General features: G+C 39.6%; 1 pseudogene; it reads left to right on the top strand.

Annotated features, from left to right (window-relative positions):
• Nucleotides 1-9,760: 9,760 nt before the first annotated feature.
• The window catches only part of LOC145099484 (uncharacterized), a 65,939-nt pseudogene continuing 64,903 nt past the window's right edge, over nucleotides 9,761-10,796 (top strand).

Below are 10,796 nucleotides of genomic sequence, written 5' to 3'. Positions count from 1 at the left end.
TGTCATTTTCCTTCTTACCCTCAGCCTCCACTGGCTTCGCACCCTTTTTGTTGTTGTGGTCATACAGCTTCTTGGCCAATCTCTAGGCAGTGTCAAAAGTTTCAGGATTTGCAGCTATCACGTTTCCTTGGATCGGGGAGGTTAGTCCCCAAATGAATTGCTCGATCTTCTTTCCTTCTGAGGTGATCATGCGAGGGCACAGCAGAGACAGTTCGCTAAACCTTGATATGTATGCATCTATATCAGCGTTCTGGACGGTGAGATTCCATAGCTCTTGTTCCATTTTCTGAATTTCGCTGCGAGGGCGGTACTCGGCCATCAGCATTTCTTTCATCTCTTACCACGACATGGAACTGGCTATGGAGAGTGTCATGGCATCCACGTGTCCGTTCCACCAAGTGAGCGCTTAGTCAACAAAAGTGCATGCGGCAAACTTCACCTTCATCTCCTCAGGGCAATCACATATCTCAAACACTGCTTCCACCTTCTCGATCCATGGTTTAGGGTGATCATTCCTCCAGTGCCGTTAAAGGTCCGTGGTTTGGCGTTGGTGAAGTCTTTGTAGGAGCATGTTTTGGTAGGTCGTTGATTCATCCCGTTGTTTGAACTTCCAGCCCCTTGTCCGTTGACTCCTCCATTGTTCCCTTGGTGAATTTGTGTCATTGTTGCGGTGACCGCAGCAGATACAGCTACTTGCAATGCAGCTGAGTCGACTTCGGTGGGGTTGGCCCAGGGTTTCTGCGGGTGGGTCGTTGAGGCATATTTCTGTCATGGAATGGAAAGATGTTGAGTGTCTGTGGTTTTTGTGAGGTTGTGATCCTATAAACTAGGTGTGTGGCACAAACTTAAGTAATTTCACAATTTAGCACCCAATCATGGATATGTAACACATAGCAGATTATAACATCACAGTAAAACATATAAAATTTTTCACTAATATTATCTACACTTTGATACATGAAAATTTTGCTCGAAAGAGCATACATAAACGGTACAAGTTCAGCAACATAACGGCTCTATGAGTAGTGTAATCACTTAAACATAGAGTCGGGATACATAGAATGGATCATAGTACTAGTACTAAGGACTGATACGGTTAACCCTAGTCGCGGTGGGATGTGCCTGGAGGTGGTGCTGAGGAAGTGGATGCTCCCTAAAGACGAGCCATCTGTCGTTCTGCATCCTAGAGTCGGGACTCCAACCTTACCTGCCTCATGTGGAACTCTCGGAGGACGTCTCGCATCTCCTGCTCCGCACGCTCAACCCTAGTCCACATCTGGCGTACCTGATCGGCGGTACTCTGAGCTAGGTCGCCTGTGTTCCGTAATCGTCTCACCATGACTGGAAGGGCACGATCGGCCAGTCCTCCGTCCCTCAGGTCAAAGAACTCGCGTGACATGCCGAACGGGGGTCGCTGTCCCTGCTGTCTTCTCCACCTCCAAAGATCAATACCCCAGGGGAGTATAGGACCAGTGGGGCCCATCCGGTAAGCAGACACTCTAATCGGATAAGGGGGGTTGATGACTTCGGACTCTGCGTCTGAATGACCCTCTTCGTTATTGCTGGGTTCCTCCTTGAGACTTCCTTCGGCATCCTCCGCTTCTTGGTCCACCACTGGCTCGGCAGGTCTGCCTTTGGCTTCCGCCTCAGGTTCCCCTTCTGTTTCCTCCTCGGGGTCTTCCTCGGGTTCCTCCTCAGGTTGCTCCTCGGATTCTTCCAACCATCCATTATTCCCCTGGTTAGGGAAATAAGGATCTCTGGGGTGATGGAAACCAACCATGCTTTTTTCGAGAGTGTGTAAATATGCTAACATTATTCCTAAGACACTACAATTATTGTATAGATTGAGCTGATGTTCTCTTCTTTGTGATAAAGGGGTATGCTTTTAGGTTCCCTAGCCATCACGATTTCCTCAGGACATGTGATAGTTGTACCTTGGAGGAAATCTAGTTGATCAGGCTACATCCACTCCTTGATTACGACTATGAACAGTCTGGGCTTAACTGAGATGCTAGCACTATCTTGTTTGGTTCGGTATTATGTTCTTTATCCTAATTCACACAAGCAAAGATGTTTTATTGTTATGTTTTACTTGTTTTGTTCAGAGTTGTGTTAGTCCCTCTTTTTGGTTTATAGTTGCATATCAATGTGTGGTTAGATATGCTAGTTCACTATAAACTGAGCTTTGATACCAACCTGTCACACCCCCGAACCAGACGGCGGAAACGTCTAAGGGCTCTTGTGACTTAAATTGAATACCATCACAATGAATATACATGAATCATAACATAATTCATCACCATGCATTGAAATACTACAACTGATATTGTTTACATCCTGTACATTGTTTTAGACATTACAATTTCATAACATAAACTGTCTGATAGATAATCTAAGCAAAACACCATGACATTACTTGGTACTTATTCTTCGGTTTACCTGTTACCTGAAAATACAAGTTATTTTGAAAAACGTCAACATATGAAATGTTGGTGAGGTCATAAGTAATGTTGTGGTAAAATGATTTGGTGTAGTTTGTAAAACCCAGAAAATCCGATATTTTCTGAAAAGATCATTGTTTATAAAAAGTGTTGAAGATCCGTGAATATATTCTCGTTGATTTTTCAAAACATGTATAATTGTTGAACTTTTGTATAGATCGCACAAGTGAAAATGTTGAACTTCCCAGGAAAACCCGATGTTTTCCTAATACATGAAATACAATGACTTGTCTATTGTTATACCGATACGTCGAATGATTTTGATTACCCGAGTGGCATTGGATTAATTAGGGTTTGTGAGTTGTTATAATCACGCATTAAAGAAAATGACTAGTTTATAACTACAGATTACGAGCGATCCTTAAAGGCGTCGGCCGTTGATACTCACTTAATCCACCCACCATGATTACTTTTGTTTAACGCCCCGAATCTGTTTACTTTGATTTCTCATAAGACCAACAACCGAGGAGAAAGGGGAGTACGAAGTCCCGTTATTTCCGTGAGTTATTTAAGGCTATCAGGAGTGCGAAAGACACTTGTCCCAACTCGCATTTGACTTCTCAACCTCACTAGCAGTACTAATGGGCCACTAGGGCCCAATAGCACATTAGAGCTATTGAAAGTCCTTTTACATGGAATTGGGTTATAGGAGGCCCAATAACACGTAAGCATATTCCCTTTGGGCCCAAAGATCATGTTAAAGGGCTAGCAATGCCCAACAAGCATGATTTGAAACTTTTAAGCCCAAAGTTTGTAAGTTAGCTCATCATAGTTATCGCGTGTTTATTGAAATGCTTTGGTTTAACGATTTTGTTTTGTTATTGATTCCAGACCGAATCAATTTGTTTTGTAACGATATTTGTTATTGAGAGTGTATTTGTTTTCCGTTTCGTCAGTAGTCGTGGATCTTGTATTTTGTATTAATGAATTAATTTGTTTGAAAGTGGAATTTGACCCCTTTTCAATACCCTTCTTTTATAAAAATAACACTTTTAGTCCTTTTTATATTAAAGAATTTCATTTTTAGTCCTTAAAACCCTTTTCTTGACACTTTTGTATTATTTATTTGATGAAAACACGATTTTATCCCAAAATTACTTTGTTGACAGCTTCAACCCCTCCAGAATAGTGATTCTCGGTTAGGAACCCATTTTTCACAACTTTTACAGTTTTGGCCCAAAATCTAAAAACTTTACATCTTTGGTCCCTTTTGATAGTGAAAAGCATTTTTGACCCACAAAATGATTTTGTCATGCTAATTACCCCCTGTTTTACAGAAAGTTACATTTCAGCCCCTAAAATTTATCATTTCTCGCATCTTGAGGCTTATTGGGCCGAAAAGCCCAAAATTAGCCCATTAAGCTAAAAATTTACATTTTAAGTCCCTTTAAATTTCTAATGTTTAGAAAAATATTTATAGGAACTGTTTTGACCCTTTTAACTTTCAAGAAACCGTGACTTGTTGATTTGTACCCCTAGTTTTGTATTTTTGACAATTTAGGCCCAAAAATGGGTTTTATGTTAGAATTTGTTCATCATGACCTTATAAGCTATTATTCTTGACTTATTTAGTGTAAGATAGCTTAAGTTATGTTTGTTTCCTTTCTCATGTCTTAGATCTCGGGTTTACACCCTTTTTGGTAACATATTCATCACAATACACATGAAATCACACATATACATGCATCAAATCACACATAGAATACATATACACATAGATCTACACATTTTCTTGTATTCTCCCCCATAAAACTCATAAAAACCGAAAAGAAAGGGGTATGAAGCTCACCTTGAGTGTGGTTTTGGTTTTGAAGAAGATTGGGAGAAGTTTGGTGCTATTTTCGGCCCTAGCAAGTTTCTTGGGTGGATCTCGAACTTAGTGGGTTCTAAGATGCAAGATCATGAATTTGAATGGATTAAGAGGTGATTTTTGATGAAAAGAAGTGAGTTAGATCATAGATTTAAGCATGATCTTACCTTAGATGATGAATTTGTGGGGTAATCTCCTTGAAAAGCTTCCTAATCTCAAAAACCTGGTGAAGAAAAGAGAGAGTTTCTTTGAGAGTGTTCAAGTGAGATGTGTGTGTGTTTGTGTTGTTTCGGCCGAGAGAAGAAGAGAGAGGGGAGGAGAGATTTAATGAAGTGATGGTTACATGGAAATATGGGTTACATGCATGGAAATCCAAGAGAAAATAGTGAGGTGGCATAGCAAAAGTCAACTTCCTTTCTTTTTTCTTTTTTATATGTGACAACCCGAAATTTCCATTATGTACAAACCATATCAAGTCAATAGAAGTTAGAATAGCTGCAGTAAATTTTCAGACTTTTTGGTATAACTTTGAGTATTTCAGGATTTACACTTGATGAGATATCAGGAGAGAGGATGCACTAGGGTATTGTGCAACTCTGTTATTCCAAAGCTTCATGATATTAGAATTCAATGCCTGAATAAAAATATTTTCTGCCAAAAACCCCAGGAGTATATATAGGATTCTGAGCCATATTTATTCATTAGTTACATTTCCAACTAGAGAAAAGTCGATTTCTCTCTCAAGGATCTTCGGGATTTCGTCCCAAATCGTGAGTACTTCTATCCTAGGGTGTTATAAGGCTTGATATGTGTCTAATACACTAGAAATCATAGGAAAACAACAAGATTAGAGAGTTTACGGCCCAAGAACATCTTGGACCGTAAACCCTTGTTTATGGGGTAATGAGTGCCCTAGTCCCTTCCTATTGCAATGAAACTAGTTTAGACTTGTACCCTAATGTGTTTAGGACTAAAAACACCCCTAGAACACCAAGAGTAAGGTTTTCACGGCCCAAGAAGTTCCAGGGTCGTGAACTCCAAACAAAAAGGCCAAAGGGTGCTTTAAACTCTCCTAAAGCCTTGGACACTAGCCTAGATTAGTTCTTAGTTGAATTAGGGACTTGAAATCACCAAAAACACCCTTCCAAGGGAGATTACGGCGGTAATCTCCAAGTAGAAATGATTCTTAGGGTCTTACAGAGCCTCAAACATTAATTGGTCATGTAAGTATGAGCTTACGGCCGTAAGGTCTTGAGTTAACGATCATAAACTCATTTGTTAGTGACATTAGGGCCATGAACTCCATTATGGAGTTTTCCTTTTTCCCTACAACACTTAGATGCAATACTAGAGGCTAATAACACTTGATAAAGGTGTTTAGCATGTCGTAGGGTGTCTTGACTTGTTTATTAGTTGTTCAAAGACTAATTTGATACATGTATGTCATATTATATGTTAACTAGGATCATAGAGTGTGTTCAAGACTTCACTTGACACCTAGCCATCCTACATCTTCAGTTCATCCTTACCACTCACTACAGGTGAGTTCATACCCCTTAATCAAAGCTTTAAATGTTTTTAAATGTTTTAGGGGGGGGGGGATACAAGTAGAATCATGCTAGTTATTATATCAATCGCATGTGATTAATAAGCAGCATTCAAATGATTTGCTACTCATTAGCCGTTTTACCAACAGTTTGCATCAAATGATTTTCATAAACATTTTATATGTTTAAAACTCCTTATTAAACTGTTTATTTTACACTATATGTTTCATTTCAAACTCATTTATAGTTATGTTTCAAAACAAATGTTTCTTTATACTTAAACTGTTTTATCAAACACATGCTTTCAACCCGTTTTATGGGTTGACATCATGTCGACCTTTTCTTAGATAGTAATCATGTTCAAAGGTTTTACAAAACTTGTTTTATGCTTTCATATTATCAATTTCATGTCTACGTATGTATAGTTATATAAGCAATGATTAAAAGGCTTAGGAAGGCCTGCCCTCCCTATTTCTTTTTCGCGCTTGAGATGTGGTCTGGTGGGATATCGGGTACCCGTCCGAAGGTCATTTAGATATTAGTTATATATCATGTGTACATATATAGTCATAAAGGTTCTTCCAGTTCATTCAGTACCCTTGGGTAGCAAGGGTATACTTCCATGTTCATACGTACCAGTTACACTACTAGTAAGCTACCATATGGGTAGTTTAGGAAGATACTAGAACTATTACTAGAACGCGATATCATACAATGAGTCAGTTCATTCATGAGTCAATACTTGTTAGATAGAGAGAGAACACACATTACAACTAGTACATATAGTACATTACTATACTTGCTAGATAGAAAGAGAACACACATTACAGCTAGTACACACAGTACATTACTATACATGCTAGACAGAGAGAGAACACACATTACAGCTAGCACACGCAGAACATTACAGTACATTACTATACTATTACATAGATATGTTTACATGATTACGCTTGCATGAGTACCTTTACATATATACGTTTACATGAGTGCGTTTACATATACGATAATAGGATAGACATCACTAGGTGTTATAGCATAGAACAAGTTCAGGATCTAACTATACCGATGAATCACAACGCATTGTGATAGTTATATCGGGTATACATGATCATAGTAATGTGGATGTTTACGGCTTGCATACATGCAGGGGTCGTGTGTAGGTCCCAAAATCTCTTTGACATGGGAGCTTTTAGCCTGGGATTTAGCCATCAAATTAGGCCTTATCCCTTAAATAAGGCAATAGGAGTACAGAAGTAGTCACTTATTACAAATACTACAGTACTTACAAGATTACAATAGACTTAAGGTAGTTAGTACGGTTGTAGTTATTCGATACTACACCATAGTACTATTTCATTTTCCCATTACATTCATTTCGTGAACATTCACACTATGCACGGTAATGTAGAAACTATATTTTTGGTTAATGATAGTCAGATTTGGGAAAATACACACTCTTACAAAAGACACACACACACAAACACTAGATGCCTTGGTAGAAGGCTACCCTCAGTAGGAAGCATAGGGCTTTCTAGGATGTTCAAAATGTTTTCATACTTATATTTCACATTCGTACAAATACTTACATTTCAAATACATACAAGTACTTACATACAAATTAAGACACTAAAATGCTTATAATCTCACCAGCTTTAAAGCTGATACTCTCTTTCAAAATAACTTGTATCCTCAGGTCAACCATAGACAGGTACTGATGCAAGGTTCAGGGAAGATGGTGCTCATTCAAGACGCATCTTTCATTTTGATTTATGCTTCAGTGTTTATCATAATTTGACAGAACACACTTGTATTAAAATTATATTATGAATGCAATGGATGATGTTGTTGCTTGTTTACTACTTTTCATTGTTGTGATACTGTACATGACGTCCTCCGCCCCAGAACGTTTCCGCCATTCATGGTTTTGGGGTGTGACAGATTGGTATCAGAACATTGTTTATAGTGAATTAAGTATATCAACCCATAAAAGATATAAAGACTATAAATACAATGGGATTAAAAATACTCTGACCAAGAGTTTATACTTTATATAATAAAATATTTAATTAAGTATACGTGTTGCATTCATACTAAAATCAGTGTCACTAGGACAATACAAAAGAATTACGATTGTTGGACAACACAGGTAGACTTAGAGACATATGGTCAAAACTGGGAAGATATAGCCTGGTCACCCATATTATCCGAGGGTTGGCTAGCATGTGCCTAAGTGTAGTTGTGTGGTTGCAACAAGTCTAAAATCTTACCAACAATACCACAATGAGAACAGTAGAACATAACATTAAACTTAAAATACTATAGGGGTATTTGGTGTTACTATAAGTACTTTATACTTGAGAACTAAAATGGAATCTTCATTACTAAGTTGATAGTTGCTAAGTGGATACACTAAGCCTATATGTAACTAGGATGTTATTGACTTAGAATCTGTGAAAATTTTTCTTTACACCTATTCTTTGTGAATTTGGAGTTAAGGTTACTTATTCGAAGACCTATCCTATTTAGATTACATATAATTGGTATGCACTTCACAAATAGTGATGTAACTAATGCAGATTTTCTAAATAATTATCTAGATAGTTCGTCTAATAATTATTTTCTTACCCCAATCCTCGCGTAGATAACATGGCTGGACTCCATCCCCACGACAACCAGTACCTTCCAAACGAAGTCATTGTTGGATGGTTTGGAGAAGAACCAGAGAATGATCATCCTATCCCTGTGAATGATCACCATGATGAAGACCTTTCGGACAGTGCTAACTCCGAACCCGAGGTTGAGAACCTACCCCAGGTAGCTCCCGTTCCAATTCCTAACCCTCGTCCGGCTTTTCATGGCCCGACGCCTCCATGGGTGGAATGCTTGGAAACATGGAGCCAAGGACAAGATCAGTCCATGCCATTTAATGGTGACCGAAGCTTTTATGACCTGAGCAATGGGGGCTCAGCAGACAGAATCTTGCCAATCTTGGTCCGCAGAGTGGCCCAAAATGAGATTTAAGGCAGGACAACCCTACATCAGATCACAGAACTTGTCGCCGATGCGAGGATACATACCCTCTGCACCATTCGTCTAGAAGATGCTCGTGAGAGATCTGAAAGAGACCATGAAGCCCTTCTTCAAGCACTGGCTGAATCACGAGCCGAAGTCATGGAACTCCGCGTACGCCAGAGGGTGTACGAAAGACACCTACTTGATGTTGAACGCCAACTGGCTGAACTGCGAGTTCACCAGAGGGATGATCGTAGCCAGTAGTAGATGCTTTACTTTATTTCCCCTGTTAAAAGGAAATCGTTTTCTGTCTATGCCCGATGTGGCATTTTCTATGAAACTATCTTGTACTGTAAGTACTTTTGGTTAGGTCTTTATGCTGTCAAGAACTATCTTCTCTGGATATGATGTAAGACCTTTTACAAGGTCATTTTCCCGAACTTTTACGTCATGAATATCAAAGATATTGACAGTCGGCTAACTTCTATGTCATTCTTTATGCAAGTACTCTTATCATACTTTCATTGGAGTCTATCTGAAACATGCTTTAGTCAAGTCATTGGACTATAGCAAGTTAGCTCCGGAGACATTTCCAAGTCTCTTTTAGTGGTTGGGTCATGTTATTCACCAACCATCGATACCTCGGCTTGAACGACAAACGTCTTGAGACCATTCTACGAACACACTTCCACTTAGTACTAGGACTGCATCATAGGGATGTAGGTCAAACCTTCGCGAACGTACTTCTATTCCGTACTAGGACTGCATCATAGGGATGTAGGTCAAACTTCCTAGAACATAATCTTGCTCTTTGATTGAGCAATCGAAGTACATCTAGGGTCAACCAGAATCGCTCACCAAATCCTTATCTTTCGTGTTACATAATCATGTCTTCATCCGGAAGCAGCCAGCCGAACAATGAAACCTCTGCCTTTCCTATGGATGCCGCTACTTTTCAAACCGCAGTTACAGCTGCTGTGATGGCTGTCGTGATAGCTGTCCTTGCGCATCGAAGCGCTATCAACACAAGCAATACCGACGATGGGGTTGAAAATCCCAATCGTGGTATCCATCCAGGAAGTCGTCAAATGGTAACAGACACAGGCTCGCAAAGCCAAAAAGCAGAGAACAAGAAACGAAAGTGCCACGCCCAGAAAGAACGCAAGAAATCCCAAAAACTTGCCATGCAGCAACAACAAGTGGAAACCCCTGCCATCCCCGTACCGAGAAGGCCATACGAGGGAAAACTCCCGAAGATAGGGCACCATTCTAGTAACTGTGGAGCACCAGCATGACCCATCACTCAAGTCCCTGTCATCGGGACCAACCCTACACACAAAAGTAGTGATAAAGCTGAACGCTTTAGGAAGCAATTTCCAAGGTGGAGTAATGAGGAAGGCACTCGTTTCCACATAACACTGGATAAACACCTCACTTCCACCACCAATGTTGGTGCTGTCCAGATATGTCACCAATGCGGTGAAATTGGACACCTCAAGAAGGATTGCCCGATAGCGAAGAACTCGGATGCTGATGGGAAGATTCTCAGGATCACAACTGCAGGAGAAACTACGTCGGACCCTCATTAATGTAATTAAGGCGTTTTGTTGTAACAGACTTATAAACCATCCAAAACTAGTGCAACTAGAGTTTTACCTTTTGCGAGATCCCGTCAGTAAAGGGGATGCTCGTGCTGCTTGTACTTGTCTTTTGTAGTATACCTTATTCGCAGCAATAGTCTTGTAGTGAGTCTAAAGTATTGTACTCTGTTGATGGTTGCACGGTTGTGTTTTGTCTGTAACTCCTTATGTTCAAATCTAATATCTTTAATTTTCCTTATGATTCCGACATTATCATACAACTAGATTCACTGTGATCCGCACAAAACCAGTTTCATACGTACATCTCTTTCTTCGAAATCGC

The sequence above is a fragment of the Lactuca serriola genome, chromosome 4 (assembly GCF_051521515.1).
Source record: "Lactuca serriola cultivar US96UC23 chromosome 4, Lser_US96UC23_V15, whole genome shotgun sequence".
NCBI classification, from domain to species: Eukaryota; Viridiplantae; Streptophyta; class Magnoliopsida; order Asterales; family Asteraceae; genus Lactuca; species Lactuca serriola.
The sequence above is the reverse complement of the archived record's forward strand: the minus strand, read 5'-3'. Positions and strand labels throughout refer to the sequence as shown.